Genomic DNA, 16,909 nt, shown 5'->3' on the forward strand with positions numbered 1-16,909 from the left:
AAAAAAAAGGGACAAACAAACATGATATTCTGCAGCAATTAGGGCTAAATAGGGAAAAGGGGTGTGGGGAATGAATGGACAATGAAGAGGGCAGACACGCAGCGGGCTGTGCACAAACTGTCCTTGGGCAGCCAGGTCTGAGCCAGGCAGCCAGGCTGCACATAAGGCAGTGCAGGCAGATGAAAAGGGGTATTTCAAGAGGCGTAGGGCAGCTCCCAAGGGCCTCCCTGTCTGCTGGGCTCATCACAGAGCACCCAGCATGGAGCAGCTCCTGTGCCCCCCCCAACCCCCCACCCAGTCCTTTTGGGTGGCAGGAGGATGCTGGCAAGCAGCAGTGGGGTCCGCTCAGAAAGGAAGGAATCCATTAATCTCCCTGGTAATTACTGCCACATATGGATTTGCACAATTACACTCTGTTAATTGGTTATTACAGGCAAGGCAGACTGATTGGGCAGAACGGCTGTGCTTTAACCCCTTCACTACTCCCAGCACTGCTCTATCCTCCTGTAACCTCGCTGGCTCCCATGGCAAGGTATGTACAGCCATAGTGAGATGACCTATACCAGGCAGTAGAGGTAAAGACTTCATAAAACCAAGATTTCTGCTGCCATATCTCCCCCTCTCGCAGGGGCTGCCTTACCACCCCTTCCTAGGGCAGAAGCTGTGTGAAAGTCAGGTATTGCTTAGCATTAGCAAGAAACTTAGGGGAAAAGCAGAGCCAGGCATCAAACCATGCACGCAGTGACAACTTGCATCTCAGCCTTTGAACAGCCCCAGCTAGAAGATGCAAAAGGAGCAAAGGCAGGTACCAAGCAGGACCACAGCTAGGGAAACAGGAGTCCAAAACACATCCTGGCCTTTTCTCTGAGTGAAAAAAGGCCTTGGGAGGCCACTCGGAGTTATCAGCTGGTCTGTGCTGCAAAGTTCAGAGCGAGTCCTCAGAGCTGTCAAAGGGAAGATGGGGCAGAACCCACAGCCGTGCTTAAAAAGGTCAGCTGGGAAAAGTCAGCAAGAGAAAGCTGCTTGTGTTATCGACAGATGCAGAGAGGAAGGGGCTAACCCAGGAGTACCTGCCAGGTGGCTTTGGCAGCGCACGCTAGGCTTCAACTCTGGGCAGCTGCAGCCAGCAATGAGCCCTTTGCGGGTCACCTCCTGACAAGAGAGGCTGGGGACAAAGCCTGGAACTGGCACCAGGCAGCATTCCTTTGTCCCAAGGGATGAGAGCAGGCCAGTGGGATGGAAGCCCTTCTGGATCTTGCAAATCACATCAGCTCTTCAGGATTCTGAGCCTCAGATATCTCTCTCTGTCCTTCATGTCCATGCACCCCTGTTAAGAAATGGAATTACCCCCATAATCTTGGGCTGAAATGATGCATCCACTGACTGCTGCAGCCATAATTAACTGCCAGGAAAATCAATTCCAGCACTGGTTTACCTGATATACAGGAATCAGCCCAATAATGGATCATCAGATGCTAATCAAATTTGATATCGATATAGGATGATTAAGATTGGAAAAAGGCCATTAAGATCATCAAGTCCAACCATCAACCCATCACCAACGTGCCCAGCATGTGACATACATTTACCAAGGCAGCAACAAGAGAAGATGCCATTTTCAATCACATGTGACTTAGAAATATGTGTATGGTTCAAAACACAGAATGGCCCGGGTTGCAAGGAGCCTCAAGGATCATGAATTTCAAATAGATCTGCAATGAATTGGACCACTTCAACAGCTTTCAGTGGAATTCTCTCCCACCCCACACATGTATGTGTAAGCATATGCATTTATGCACACACACAGTGAATCCTTTTGACAAAAATCAATATTTATCCAGTAAGATACGCCACTCCATTAAAAGAATAAATACAAATATCATGGCTATGTGTAACCCATTCATGAGCCAATCCCCAGAACTCCTTTAGTATGAGCCATTGCATCCTTCACCCCTAAGCACAGCCCCTTTTCCAGTCCCTGGGCTGGTGCATGCCCACAGGGCTAGGCAAGCACTACATCTCCTGGTGTCCCACCACCCCTCTGTGTATGTACCCAATGCACAGCAGACTCACGTGGGGACAAAGCAAGGACTTACAGAAGTGAGGGAAGGAGCCCATCTCCAGGGAGTAAGGAGCCTGCATGCCCGGCTGCATTTCCAACCCACGTCCTGTCTCTTCAGAAGACTCAACCATGAAAGGAGTTTTGGGATCAGCTCTCCCATCCACACCAGGCTGCTGGAGAAGGAAAGGATCAGAGAGAAAGGAGTGCTTGTGCATTACACAGCAGCATCCTCACAATCTGTCCCAAGTTACAAATTTACCTCCCAGACCTTGACCAGGGCTGGGGTTTCCTGTGTTTGCTCTTTGGGCTCCTGTCCCTTCGAGGTGTTGCAATGCTGGGGGGAGGGCTGGCCACACAGACTAGATGATCTAGAAATCTTTTACAACCTTTATGATTCTAACCCGGGCTCCCGATGGAACCAAACCACACAAAACAACAGTCATTCCATCACAAGCACCCTCAGCTCAGCTTTCCTCCTCCTCTCTTGCTTTCTCTCTGCCAGTTGGCCTTTTTTCTCGTCTGTGAACATACCTGCTCTACAACAACATTTGCCATTAAGGAGGACACAGCATTAGCCACATCCCTGCTGGAGTCCAGTGGAGACCAAGCAGAGCTGGCTTTGGCCTCAGTGAAGCTGTCTCGGTGCCTGTTGGGCAGATGATGAGGAGAAACATCCTTGCCTGCATGTGGGTGACCTGGACAGACCCGTGTCTGCAGTAGGCTTTCAGAAGCAGCCAGCCTGTGCTGCAATCCATTTGTCTTGTGCTGCAGTCAGATCCCCTGGCTTCATCCCCGTGCCTGCTTTTATCTCCATTACACTCAGACCATGCGTGGGTGTCCACCAGCATCTCCCCTCTGTGTTTGGGTTTTGCCAGTCCTGATGGAGAGGAGCTACAAGCAAACAACATTCCTCTCCCTGTCTGCACTGATAATCTCAGGAACTCATCTCCTTGCACTCCACTCCAGCCTGTGTCAACATCACTGGGGTTGGGGGAGGGCAAGACTGCACTGCCTGCTGTCCCATCCTGTACTCTGTGTGCTACCCAGCCCAACACCATGCACCAGCAGGGCTCCTCTGGGGATGAGTCAGACCCACGAGGGGTTTCTGAATGCCTTCTCCTGGACTGCTCCATGTTTAAGGCAACAAAACACGCAGGTCCTGGAGTGCAAAGCGATCTCGAGACTTATCCTGCTAGAGGCTTTCAGGAACTGAAGCCTCTCAATCACTGCCAGGCCCTCAGATCATCAAATAGAACTTTGCTAGTTCAATGCACCTCAGATTTGCTTCTCCACATCCCACAACCTGCAAGGCTTCCATGCCCTAAGCAACAGTGCTCACATCCCTCCTGCATTCCCTCTCCCTTTCTCAGACCAAACATATCACAGCAGATGCCAGCGCGTGGAGCCGCTCCAGAGATCAGGCTGCAGTGTTAGGTGGCACAGCTTTAATTACACGGCTGGAGCCAGCAGAAAGGCTGTGAAACACTGCTCCTCCAAAAACTGAAACCTTTGCTCCGAGAGCTCCGAGCAGAAGCAGCAGGACATGAACTCTGCCAGCGCACAAAGGAGCTGAATCGATGTCCTGTTGCTACAGCCCAGCAAAATAAGCTAATGATGGACAGGACTGCAGGTTTTCATAGGGGAGGGAAGGATTTACAGTGATACCAAAGGAATTATTTCAGCCCCACAGTGACAATACCCACCCGCTTCCTTATTATATTTTATTGATCTTGCCCTAAATACACGTGGCTGGAGGAAATGATGCATAAATTACTAACGAGTTAATTTCTTGCTCTGACACAGGCTCACAACAGCCCTTTGAAGGGGAACCAGGAAAGACAATGTGTGAAAGGATAAAGGCAACGAGACAAGCTTGGATGTAATAATCCCATGTGAATGATTATTGCTGCAACTAATGTAATCTAATAATGAAGAATTTATGCCAGATGTCCCCCGGAATATGCCAGGCAGACTCAGGATTCAGCAGTGGATCCATTTCTAAGGAAACCTTGTTAGGAGGAAAAAAAATGTTGTTTGTTTGTCAACTGAAAGCCTGTAGCCCTTTATAGACAGATACTGCAATAAGAGTATGCCTTGCAAAGCTTCCTGAAAGTGCATCCCTTAGTCCTGATTTCAAATTGGTGTTCAGGTGTAGTTTAGGATGTTGGGTTTGGGGTCAACCTTTTTCAAAACCCAGCCCTTCTCCCAAGCCAGAACTGCCACCTGCACATCTCCCAAGGATGCAGACGGAGGTGCTGAGAGGGCAGGTGAATAAAGAGAGGAAAATTACCTCCCTTTGTTTATTTTCACTGTGCACCCTTCTTGCTCACACCTGAGCTCCATCCCTGTCCTGGGGCACAACACACCCCATACACTCCTTCCTTTGTACAAGCTACAGTACACAGGAACACTGTATAGCAGGTAAAACACGGGTTGCTACAAAATAGGTACAACATCTCCCTCTTGGCTCATGCTATTTAGAAGGCTGTTCTGCAGGCTGGGCATTGGACTGGTGGAACACTGCCAACTATCCGAGTGTTTCATGAAGACTTGACCTGGACCAAAATTATCACCCATAGTGTAGACTACAGCTGGGATGGTTTGCTATTTCAAATCAGCACCTAAGGGATGGCCTTCTACACCGGGGATGGGCAGAGCTGGCATATCAAGATGTGAGGAAAGTATTGCTAATGGACACTGATTTCCAAGGCAGCATGCTCGGCAGTCACAGCCAAACTAGAGACCTGACATCAGTCTTCCTCTTCATTCAAAAATACACAGGATAATGCGGAGAGAAAAAATAAATAAATAAAACAGGCACAAACCACACTTTTCACATTCCCTCCTTCCTTCTCTTTGCTTATTCATCACCTTTTTGAAGACATTTCATACCGTAATTCCGAACACCTATTCCAGTCGTGTGCTTTGAGCTATTCTTCATAGTTGTTCCTTTCTAACTATTGTTTTTTAAGTAGCTTCAATAGGAAGGGAAGCTTCAGCAAGATCCAGATCCACTCAAACTCAAAACACTCCACCCAACTTCAAAGATTTGTTTAAGCCCCATTAACTCCAGTGGAACTTCACATCTTGTCCATTGGCTGTTTTTGCAGGAAACCCAAACTCCACAGCAAACCTGCCTGACTCCTGTACTGAGTCACAGCCCCATGTGAGCATGGTTGGATTGTATCAACATCGGTGCTTGTCCCATGATCCTCCTTTGTCAGCCCATCTGATAGTGTGGGCTGCTCGTCTGTGTCGAAATCTATTTGACAGGGGCTCTTTGATCTGCCCATACACTGCTTTTTCATTCTAACAGGCCCACAGCAGCAGCCCCAAAGGACTTTGCAAACAATAACATGAACATAGCTGCACTTAGGACTTGCAAACTCTGATTTTAGTCCCTTTGTACGTCAGATGCCACCAGGCCCAATTTGCAAACAGGACCTAAGATCAGGCCTAATTTTAGCAAGCCTTTGGGCTCCAGGTCCCCTGGCTGTGCTTGCTTTGATGAAACATGATCCTAGGATGAAAGAAAGCAAAAACCCAGCTGGCACCTGCAGGGAGGGCAGGGAGAGGGAATCTGGCAGACAGGAGGTTCCTACAGAGATTGCCAACACTACTACACGTCTGTTTTGCTTTTTGGGCAGCACAGCGATTCCAAAGGTGATAAACATTTGGCTTGGCTAGCCAGACAAGATGTGCCCACATCAGATATTGCATTCTCCCTCCTCTCTCACTAGCATCTCTGCACCTCTCAAGGCAGCCCCTTCTGTTGCGCTTCACGTCGCCGAGCTGCAGAGAGCATCCAGGCTCTGCTGGAGTGAAGCACGTCGGTGGGAAGAGCTGCTCCCTTGCTAAGTGTGGGCCAGCTGGCTGGGCTGCATCTGGACGACTCATTTCAAATGTCAGTCTGGAGCACAACGCAAGGCTTTTCATTACAGGACACATCTGAACTTCAGGCAACCCTGAGGTTACTGTAGCCTTTTTAGAAATGCAGCTTTATTTACAATTCAGTGTCATGAAAAGACAAATCTTTAAGTTGGGAGTGCTGGTTTTGTTTTTTTTTGTTTGTTTGTTTGTTTGTTTGTTTTTCCCCCAGACACTTCCAGTGTGAAAGAATGATTCTTTAAAGCAAGACTTGCTATTATCTGAGCATTAAAAGAGGTTAGGAAAGATTGTTGACTCCCCTCACTGTTCTGCAGGAATCCCCTATAACCCAGTTATGCTTTTCAACCAAAGAGCATTTGGAAGGTTCCCTACAATCTCTTCCTATAAACACCTATTGGTTCCACCCTGCTATGAAGGATGCGGGTGTGCTGGCTCAACCCACTTATCAGCCAGCCACCTACAGCTGGATTGGCTCGTTGCCCCTGCAGGAGCAATCAGCATCCTCTAACAGAGGATGGGCAGGCAAGCCAAAGCACTGATTTCAAACCTCATCTCTCACCCCTCAGCCTCTCAGAGATGCCTACAGCATCTCTAGGGCCGCACATTTTAGGCATGAGCCCCTGAACTAGGCTTTATGGAGGTGATCTGGACAGCTGGACCCCTTCTAGGAAGGAAGGGGCAGCTGATAGCATTACTGTGTCTGCACTCTGTCACAGACTGTGCTTGCCTGCACCGGAAGCAACATGCAAGGCAAACATGCAGACCTTGGTGGAAGCTATAGCAATTAGGTTAATGAAGAGCTGGAGCTGTCCCATATGTTTTCTGATCTGTTGTTCTTTGAGTGCCATACTGCACCTGTTCCCACAGCATCCAAAGGCCTCAACGGCACAGATTTGCCTGCACCAGACACAGGAGCAGAAGGAGGACTGATACAGATTGCTGGCATAATGCGGAGGCAGAAGTTGCTCAGATTTAGCCATCAGTGATACTGGGAAATAAAACTAGTGCTCATCCCTCCAAGACAACGCAGCTAATAGACACAGATCGGGATTTCTGAAAGAGCTGGAGTTTCAGGCACTAAATTGCTCCAACTATCCAGGAACCATAGATCCATGTTGCTGGAATTCCTTGGAGCATCCCTGCAGCTGCCCAGGTCCCACTCAGAAAGCCCCTGATTTTTGCACACAGTCACAGTGCACAGTGTCAGCTTCCACCGATGTGCGTGCCATCACTCAGCCAGGGACAGGGCTTTGGAGTAGGTGACTTCTCAGAGCCCCTTGAATCTCATTTCTTAGGATGCTCTGACAAGATCTTTCCCCAGATACAAGCTCAGAGAAAAACCTGCTCTTCAGAACTAGCTTTGCTCATTACAAAGTCTAGAGGAGCCCATATTCCCAAAACATTTGTAAGACAGACAGTCCATCCTTCCCCAGAGCATTTCCACTGCCCACAAGTGTGGATGTGGCACTAGGGGGCACAGTCAGCGGGTGTAAGGCAATGGAAAGCACAGCAATGACAGCAGAGTAGCAAAGTCCTAGGATGCAGCAAATGAGGGCTTGCTCAAACACAACAGCTGTGAGTACAGAAATAAAGGAAAGAATCTGCTTACCTTCCGAAGGCTTCAGATACATAGAAATCTCCAGAAGGAAACAAACAAACAAACAAACAAAAATCCCTTAATTCCACAGCCAACCCTTAAATGAGGTCTGGGAAGGGGTGGATCCTGGCTCCAGCCCTTCCATCACTCAGGTTCATTGCACACACCTGAGCTCCCCTGAGTGGGCCCTGCCTTCCTACCAGGTGTTCAATCACTGCTTCAGGCTGTGACAGCATTTCTGCTACACTGGGCATGGTGGGGATGTGTTGATGGTTGGACTAGGTGGTCTTTTCCACCTTAATGATTCTACTATTTCTCAGAGGCAGATCACTTTCTGGAGCTAGGCTTCAATGCAGACATGAAAGCAGAGAGTATCTGCCATTTGTAATCATTCCTGCATCCTGCTAGAACATGAATAAAGTGCTTTAAAAGTCTCCAGAGCTGTCACCAGTTTCCATGCCAAAAGGCTGACCTTCAAGGCAGCACACAGGGAAGGATGCTGTGACGGGTCGTTCACCATTTAATGAGGCAAGAACCGAAATCTGCAAGGAAACGGGATGTAAAAGTGACAAAAGAGAAACACGGGCCAGCCTGCCATTCGTGTGCACACAGGAACATTTGCACGTTATGAGCTTCCTCTGGCAGCATCTGAAATACTCATGAGCACTGAAAGGAACCGCCCATGGCCTCAATGCAGCCAAACTGAGCAAATGCTGCCTGCAGTCTGGGTAACACAGTGCTCTCTGCACTCAGCATGGCTTTGAGGAGCGAGGTGCTTGTTTCTTAGTAATTGCAGTTATTGCATTGCATGAGAAACTTTTTACCTCCATTGGGTTTTAAAACCTGGATTTTAAAGTCAGTATGAGGGAAGACGTGGAGTTTTTAAGCTTCTGGCATATCAGGTGGGATTTGACATCACTCTGAGCAAAACTTACACCCTCTGCTCCAACTGGGTAATGAAATAGTGCTGAATATTTGTGAAAAAAAGCTAACGGAGGGAAAAGAAAATGAAGCAGATTGATCTGTACTGACCCCAGCAGTGCTATCTACCTGCCCTAGTTCAAAGGAGCAGCGTGATAAATGCATTCAGGTGAACAGCTGGCCTGGCTTGGATTCAAATGAACTACCAACCTGAGTATGCTCTGCATGAAGAGGATGTCTGAGCAGTGCATGCAAAATGCACTGTGGCTTTGCCAATTACCCGTGGAATGCAAACTACTGCTGTCCCTCCAAAAGAACATGGTGAGAGTCTCTCAGCTCTGCTCAGACCCTACCCCCACCCAACCTGCAGGCATTCTATAGGTTTGATAATTCAGCCTTTGCCAAGGGGTGAAAATGATATCATGCATTCCATCTGGTTGCTTCCAACAGTTGTGTCTTGGTCAAAAGAGAGTCAACGTAAAATAGCAAGGGTTTACTCTGTTCTCCCACTGCAGCCACACTGACATCAGCTGCAGCAAGGAATGGGAAAGGAGAGCAGTGAGGATGGGATAGGGCCATGTCTCTCTTAGGATAGGACTTTCTAGAACTACGCTTGCTGTCATTTTGGCTAAAATAGCATCATTTCCCTGTGGCACATTTCGTTACCCAAGTGAACCCAGCATTTCACCATGTCTGATTTGTATGTTATCTGAGTTGTTTGCGCTGATATGAGATAAGATGAAGGGGGGACGTCACTGTTTCGTGCAGCGTTGGCTGGGCTCTGTTTTCCTCTTGGTGTAGGTCAGGCTGGGCTCGATTTCCCAAGATCCCAAAGAGAAAACATCCTGCCTGATTGCAGCCCCTCCTTTCCCAGAAATCGCACTGTGGAATAAGCCCTGAACGCAGTGTTTCCTGTCTTCCCTTTAACCCTTTACCTTCCACCCAAGTGCTCCATGACACAAGCCTGTTCCAGCAGGCATGGATTCAGTATGCTCCCTCCTCCTGCCCACTCAAAGGCTGTCAGAAGCCCAAAATGACAGGACTGGAGTGCCAGAAGCAAGCAAGTCACCTGCAATTTCACACCTGCCTTTGTTGCCTTTGTGGCAGCTGGTAAGGCGAGAAGCTGATGAAGGTCCCACTTGGCCCGGGCTGAAAGTCAAAGCAACTGTTGGGCCTTTCAAGGAACGTCCTTTCCTGAAGTGGGAAGGCAGGTAGAAAACCTGCTGGCAGCTGCCTGGAGGCATCTGCTGCCTTGCTGAGGAGGTATCTGTGCTTTTTTTGCCCTGTTCTTGGCAATATTCCTGAGCTGGAGAAAGCATTGGCCATCATCAGCTGTGCAAGCACTTTCTGGGCAGTGGATTTCTTTCTAATCATTGGAGCCACAGCTCAACTGTGCTGGCCAGGCCTGCCTCTCTCCTAGGCAAGATTTAACAGCACCAGGTGAGCAGAAATAACCACCTACCAATTTTGACTCCGCTGGCCAAATTTAACCTGCAATTTTCCTTGTTTCACCTTAGAGGTGTGCATGTGAGAAGCCATAAACTGAGATAGGGAGCCCCATAAAATGACTGTGCAAATGTTAGAGGCTGGACTGTGATACCTGTGTCTGTTCTGCCCTCTGCTAAGCTTTTTCTGCCTAATACCAACAGGAGGTTGGCCTGCCAGCCTGTGGGCAAGGCCACGTTGTATTCATTTGCTGTGAAATACGGCTCTCGAGGAGCAACTGTCTTGTGTTCTTATCTGTCCCTCACCAGCAGCTGCACATTAGCAGCAGGCTCAGGCCAGGAAGCGGCAGCCAGTCTCCCTGCAAAAACCAGAGGAATGCAAGCAGGAGCAAGACTTGGGACAGAAAACAGACTCACAAAGGGCTTGAACGCATCACATAGTACAGACATTGCATGTCGCAGTCTGGCATCCCGGCCCTAATACCCTCTGACAGCTCCCAGAGCAGGAGCTGGGCAGGTTAGTGATTTGATCATGACTCTAACTCCTGCAAGAGCTTCAGAGTTCCTGCTGCCAGTCCTCGCAAAGCACGCAAGGAGCTGCAAAGCCTGGCAGCTTCCAGAGCGTGTGGCAGTGACCTACCTTTGTGAGCTAAGAACTGCTGGCCAAATGCTGGGTCCAGTCCAACCCTTGTAAACCAGAGCTGTGGAAGGCAGCTTCAGCCAGGCCCTAGTAAATGAGTGCTTGTTTGATGGCTAATTGCTTATGAAAATAAAAGGCACAATCCCAATGTGGGCAGGGCTTATACTGCTGTGGGCCCGAGAACTGAGGAGTTTAAGAGAAATAGAACAACAGGAGATAAGGAAAGTTTCTCCAGCAAAGAATATGTGGAGCTTTGGTGGTCCTATGGTGATATGAGCAGTACAACAGAGGTATTTAGAGAGCATCTTACAGCAAATATTCCCACAGCCACTCTGGCCAGAGCAGGATCCAAACAGACATCAAACAGAATTGCTGCATTCATGGTCACCATGACAGGGGATGTGTTCATTACACTCTCTGAAGATCTTATAGGCCTGGACATGCCATAACATCACAGTTGGTAATTTCATAGGATCATTCAGGTTGGAAAAGGCCGCTAAGATCATCTAGTCCTAACACCAAGCCATCACCACCATGCCCAAGAAGCCATGTCCCTCAATTTGTGTCCTGAAGCAGGAAAAAACAGTGCAAGTCCTATAAGATCCCAGGAGAAGTAAAGAAAAGCTGCTAGCAGCACTAGCTCCAGTCAGCTCCTGGGAGAGAAGCTGGGCTCCCTTGATTGAATGGCAGGAGCCATGGTGGCCTGAGCAGCTGTCTCCAGAGGATGCTACAGGACTTTGCACATAGAGGACAACAACAAGGACAGGCTGGGAGACCCATGTGGTGGTTTAGCTCTCAAAACAGCTCCTGCAGGGATTCAGAGCAGGGCGTTTCGGGCTAATCTCTACATCCCCTCAGGGAACCTGAAGGATTACTGCTCTACATCTGCTCACACGGTTGGGCCCCACCTTGTCAAGGCGGGGGGAAGAGCTGGCAGCCGCTCTCGATTTGTTAATCGGTTTGGGATAAACAGCAATGGACCCTGTTCATTTTGGTGCAGCAACCTCTGACTATCTTTGCTAGCTGGCCTGATGGCTTCTCTTGAGCCTTGCCTAGGGCTGGAGCCACAGTGCAGCTTTCTTGGATGTGTCAAGGGCTGGGGAAGGGCAGCCACAGCAGCACCTGGCCATTCCTGGCAGCTGGCCATCACTACCCTAGGGCAGTATTTGTTACAGCCCAAGACAGAGTGGGAGTAGTGGAGGTCCCCAGAAATCAGTTACCACAGAGCTGTGCTTTCACCTGCTAGCCCATGTTCTCCCAGTCCTTTGCTAACTTCCCGGCAGAATAGGCTGCAAAAGGCCTGCATGAGCTAAGTGGTTCATGCTGTTAACTGTGCACCAAGGTCACCCACTTGCTTTTCCTTCTGCTCTCCTCTCCCTCCTGAGCATGCACGTGTCGAAGCTCACTGCTGTTCCATGCACTTTCTTTATGGGATGCAGTGCTGAGCTTGCTTCCTTTCAGGACCAGAAATGCTGGTTTTCAGTCCAGCTATGGCTGTGCTGGCTCCCAGGCAGTCAGTGCCATCTGCTGGCTGCTCTTTCCCTGACTACTACGAAGACATGAAAAGCTAAGTACAAGCTTCCAGTCTTACAATTTAACCATCTTCCCCACACCCTGACTTTCTGCTGCTGAAGCCATATTCACAGGGCACATTTAAAAGATGGACATTTTCAGAAAGGGAGCATTCTCTTTAAAAAATTTTATTAAATACTGCTACAAATAGGACAATACACATCAGATTCTAAGTCTAGCAGAGATGATTAATTTATAACTTAAACATAACTTAAGACTCTCATTTGAAAGTCCTTTAACAGCACAATAAGTCATACTTGCAACATGTATAAAAATCTGAGGCTTCTATTTTATCTGTAAATTATGTTCATAAGATTACATGCCTGCATATTTTGGACTTATTTTAAAATGTCCTAGGCCCAGATCAGGATCAAGTGTTTTAAATATATTTCCAATTAACAGCACAGAAATACCCTCGGTAAAAATTACACAACAAATTAAATATTTACATTCACACATCTGTATTACAGTACGCAATCCCATGGGGATGAGAACTTCCCATCTACTTGCTGCATTCAGAAACCAGAGTACCAAGTACAAGCACTATCATTCCCAGTGCCATCAACAAAAAGAAAGTTCAAAGGCTTTCTGGAACATGCAGCAGAAACCCAGATAATTGCCTATATCATTTCAGGCATATGGGAACATCTTAAAATAAAATGACTTCAACAATAAGCCAGATCAATGGCTTCAAAGCAATTCAGAGAATGTTTTTAACCCCAATTATTTTGTTTCTGCCAGCATAACCCATATGTCTCCAGAGGAGACATCTCCAGCAGTGTAATAAGTGAGGTGAAATAATGCATGTCTTCACCTCACCTAGGTACCTCACCTAGTAGACCAGAGGAGAAACCAGCCTCCTCCTTAGGCAGCAGCTTACTATTTGCTCACCATCTGGACAAGACATGGCAAGCTCCCAGTTATGATAACTACACGACTGAATGTAGACAGTGTTTTGCCAGAAGGCCAGAGTTTTGCTCTCTGCTTGTTAGTCTTCTATGGAAATACCAGACAGCTTGAGTTCAAAATTTGAGCAATACACAAGGTGAATCATCTTGTCAGCAAGAGGTAAAAACATCTGGTCAGCTGCTGATTTGCATGCAGTTTCATTTCCTGAAAATCTCTGAGACATAAGCAAAGATGGCTTCAATTCCTGCAGAGAGAAGACCATTCCTCTATAAATTGGAAAAATTGGCACAGATTTGTACTTGCTGTCGCATCAGAGGAATTTTGTATGCAACAGGAAGCAAGAATGTACCGAAGTGTTCCTAATATTATATACAGCTAGACAGACAGCATAGCACAATAATCCCTTAGGAGCTGAATGACAATTTCTAAATCAGTAAATCTATCAGTTTCCTTGGGAACTTTGGTGCAATGGCAAAAGTCATGTTAGGTACCACAAAGTGTACATTGCAATTTTTGCAAGTGTGTAGCAATTAGTAGGCTCTGATTACTTCTGTGATTAGAAGGAAGAGAATTTGGGAATGCACCTATCTCGTGTGCTTACCTGAAACACCTGGAGTTAGACATTCTGGTTTTCAGTAGTGAGGTGCTGACAGCTGCTATAAGAACAGAAATGAAAAGTACTTTAGTGACAACTGTTCTATACCTACTGGATTTTAGCAAAACGATTGCAATGCTTTTCATGCTGCTTTTTGAGACACAACTTACCTGGCAGGAGTGAATTTCCTTACTGCAAGAAGAAAAAGAAAAAAAATATTAGCATTTCAAGATGAAAGCCCTCTCTTGCAAACTTTTTTCCTATTAAAAAATCTTATCTGAATATTTGATAAAAAACCATTCATCTAGCAACAGAAATCTCACAGCTAGTTATTACTGTATTGTCATTAGCCCCAGCTCAAATTCCCGTTCACTTTTCCTGGCAGTAATTACTGATGAATAACCATTGGCTTTTTCATCTCTAATTCTTGTTTTCTCAATTATTTTTTAACTCTTTCAGATTTTTAAATGTTTATCATAAAACCAAACATGTCACACATGCAGGCTTCCTGAAAGTAACACTGGAATTTGTTTACGTGAATATTTTCACTTTTTCAAAAGGCAAATGTTTGAGGTTTTTCCTCCCCACTAAACAAATTTCAGGAAGGTAAATAAAATTAATGGAAACAGTCCAATTGCTCACCTTTGCTTCGTAACCGTTTTGCAAGCCAAAAGAGAAATGATGCTGTGGCAAGCAGAGAGGTAGTGGTGGCTGCTATGCCCACAGTGACATAGGCAACTTGTTGAGAAGCTGAAAGAAGAAAAACAGCTGCAGTGAGATCAAGAGGCACGTGGTTTCCTCCTCTTTGAGAGTCCGACTGAAATCAATGAAATTATTCAGGGATCTGAATTCTGCCCAAATAGAGTGGAGTTGAGCTCTTGGGACCTACAGCAAAGGCACATCACTGAGCCAATCATGTTCCTACTGGGGACAGGGGAAGAGCTCTTACTGTCTTGGATGAAAAGGGAGACTTTTGCCCTGTAAATTTACAGCCTTTCACAGAAAAGCTCTGTGAGGAGCTCACTCAAGAAGCTATCACATCAGATTTATAGATCTACAAACTTCTTTTACTGAGAAGCAGACTGAGTAATGCAAATTTTTCTATAATGCTCTACTTCTCTAGAAAAGCTCTTCATTAACATGGAAATAGCTCAGCATGAGAAATATTTTAGTTAAGAACACACACAAAAAAACGCCTAGAGTCAGGTTGAGGCTTTTGGTTTTAGAATTAAAAAAATAAAAAAAAAAAAAAAAATCAAGGCTTCCCATCGAGACCCATCAGGAATGTTCCCTCCTATTTTCAAGGATCCTATTCAGAGATTTCCTTAGGTTTCTTCCTTTGTGGGCTGCACTACAAGTTCTAACTCATTACTTGCTGTTATGCCCTCCACCCTTCCATGCCTCCTATTTTGGCCAGGAAAATAGTGAGATCTTTTTTCTGGTTAGTCACAGATAGAATACCTTCACATGTGGGCAGACTGGCACTCCAGTTTCCTGAATGACTGCACTCAAGAACATGAGATCCACTGAGATTCCATCCTTCTAGGCAGCTGAAGTGGCAGGCTGTGTTATATGTGAAGTTCCCAGCACCATGTATGCAATCCATGGAACCTTTCTCAGGAGACTTCAGTGGTTCACACTGTACAACTGAAATAAAGAAAAAAAATGGTTGAGACGTAAACGACTTTCCTGTCTTTGACCCTACTCTTTGCACTAGTAAATGTACACTGTATGTTCAAAATCATTTGAATGTGGGGTGAGGGGAGTTCAGAAAGCCATGAGCAGGTATTCTGAAAACAGGGCAGGTCACAGCTGAAAGCATTAGAGATAGCACAGACATTAGCTTGGAGCAGGTCAGAATAACATACTCCTCTTTTAGCTGACAAGAAGATATATCCTGCCAAGAACTAACCTCTACTGAGGCCATGATATTACTTTGTGCATTGAATCAGTGCTGGATATTTATTGAATTGAACCTGTACTCTCATGGATAGGATTTCAGAGTATTGCACATTAACAAGAAAACATATTCCAACCCAGTAAATCTCACCTTTGCATTTTGGGAATGGCTCTGACCACTGTCCCTGTGCCATGCACTTAATGCTGGATGGGCCCTCCAAAACGTAGCCTTCTCGGCAACGGAAATCACAATGTGAGCCATAGGTGAGATCTGCAGAAGCACAGCTCACAGAACCTTCTTCTGGCCAGGTTACAGCCTCACACCTCACAGCTGCAACGCACAGATCACAACAGCAGTCAGCACAGAGGTCTCAGGAATTCAACATGCCAATCAAAGCTGATAGGCCCAAGGGCTTGGGCAGGCATGGAAAAACGTACCTGCACAGGATGGCTGCTGCTTGTCCCAGGCCCCAGAAGATCCACACTGCAGCGTGGATGGTCCTGTCAGAGCAAATCCTTCCTCACAGGTGAACTCACAGGTGGTACCCCAGGTAAGCTCTCCAGAGGGATGGGAGCAGTTCAGAGAGCCATGAGTGGGCTTTTGTAAAGCAGGGCAGGTCACAGCTGAAAGCATAAAAAACAGCACAGACATTAGCTTGGAGTAGGTCAGAATAAATACTCCTCTTTCAGATGACAAGTGGATGCGTCCTGCCTGGAGCTCTCCCCTACAGAGTCATAGTACTGCTCTTCACCCCTAGCAGTGTCTCAGGAAACAGGAATTACAGCATGCTCCACTGTGGAGCCAGAACTCTTAAATATGTATTTAAAGCATACAAGCTGTTCCTAATACTGTCTCCAGATTATGAGATGCATTTTTGGGGTGCAAACTCCCATTTGAAGATGAAGAGTTCCTGTCAGAACACCCCACTTCAACGGTCTGTTACCACTTCTGCTGGGAGTACAGCTTCCAAGTGTAGTTTCTCAAATTGTATTGCTATGTCCACTTTAATACAGCAGGATATGTGATCTTTGTCTCGAAACATCTTTAAGAGAAATACTATAAACCTACCAGAGATGATTGTTATTATTTGACAATACTTGAATTATTTAGTCTCTTCAGACTATTTGATGAATTCAACATGCTAATCAAAGCTGATAGCCCCAAGGGCTCGGGCAGGCGTGGAAAAACGTACCTGCACAGGATGGCTGCTGCTTGTCCCAGGCCCCAGAAGATCCGCACTGCAGCGTGGATGGTCCTGTCAGAGCAAATCCTTCCTCACAGGTGAACTCACAGGTGGTACCCCAGGTAAGCTCTCCAGAGGGATGGGGAGCAGTTCAGAGAGCCATGAGTGGGCATTTGTAAAGCAGGGCAGGTCACAGC

This window comes from Meleagris gallopavo, chromosome 10, assembly GCF_000146605.3.
Source record: "Meleagris gallopavo isolate NT-WF06-2002-E0010 breed Aviagen turkey brand Nicholas breeding stock chromosome 10, Turkey_5.1, whole genome shotgun sequence".
In the NCBI taxonomy this organism is placed as follows: domain Eukaryota; kingdom Metazoa; phylum Chordata; class Aves; order Galliformes; family Phasianidae; genus Meleagris; species Meleagris gallopavo.